Raw genomic sequence first — 1017 nt, 5'->3', positions numbered from 1 at the left:
TCCTTCCAGAGATTTCGACATTGTTCCTACCGCTTCTTTGTTGCTCGTTTTTGTCCGTTATCTTTTTTAATTATTATGATTTTTCTTTTCGCTTTTGTTTTCATGAACGCTCCAGCTCCGCTTTTCTTTTGCTTGTAGTTTGACTTGTTTACCTTGCTAAACTCGCCGTTTTCGATATCTCTAGAAACTGTCCTATGATGTCAAAAATTCCTCTTTTGTACGATAGAAGGAACGAACTTTCTCGCATATTCCCACTTTATTTGTATGTTACCTTCTTTTCCATTCGTCAGTTACAAACAGTGTGGTAAACAAGGCAGTTGTTTTTTTGGTTTTTTAGTCATATTGCAATCTGATTCTCAGTTTATGCATTTTTCGTCTTGTATTTTATTTAAAAGTTATTAGTTTGTATCCAGCATTCTTGAATCTTCCAGTCTGAAGATTTCGACTGTAGATATACTGAAATACTGGACATAAGAATGTCTTTCTAAAACCAAACTTCATTTTTGGGAAAACGAGAAGAACTGATGTTAATAAGACCGAAAAAAAATCCGTGATTTCACCGAACTACAATTCTGACGGAAAAGCGAAAAAACGAAAAAAACAATCCTTCTTTGAACAAGAACTACTTTATATTTTTTTTGCAGTAAGTAATGACAAGCTGCATTGAGTTATAAAGAATTAAGCTACGAAAAAAACGCATTGTATATTACCCAGCATCCTCCATTGAATTCCACAAAGGACCAAGGTTGAGCAAAAGGAAGCTAAATCTGAATTTCAAGAAACACCAATGTATGGAACAAACTCCATAGATGTTTTCAGACGAACTTGCACGTGTCTACGGCCACACCTAGGCGAAAACACCAGTTCCCGTCCGATCACTGCAGTTAAGCGTCTGAGGGCCTTGTTAGTACTATGGTTGGAGACAACATGGGAATCCGGGGTGCTGTAGGCTTTCCTTTTTGTTGCTCTTTACTTTTTTATTTGTTGGTTTGGGTTTTTTTGGTTTTTATTTCCTTT

General features: G+C 36.2%; 1 non-coding gene across 1 annotated transcript; it reads left to right on the top strand.

Moving 5' to 3' along the window:
• Window positions 1–837: 837 nt before the first annotated feature.
• On the top strand, window positions 838–952 carry SPOG_16139. The gene has a single exon (XR_001203059.1). It is a non-coding gene; the product is annotated as a 5S ribosomal RNA (ribosomal RNA).
• The last annotated feature ends 65 nt before the right edge of the window (window positions 953–1017 follow it).

The sequence above is a fragment of the Schizosaccharomyces cryophilus genome (genome assembly GCF_000004155.1).
Source record: "Schizosaccharomyces cryophilus OY26 unplaced genomic scaffold supercont4.1, whole genome shotgun sequence".
NCBI classification, from domain to species: Eukaryota; Fungi; Ascomycota; class Schizosaccharomycetes; order Schizosaccharomycetales; family Schizosaccharomycetaceae; genus Schizosaccharomyces; species Schizosaccharomyces cryophilus.
This window is presented reverse-complemented; position numbering and strand designations above follow the sequence as displayed.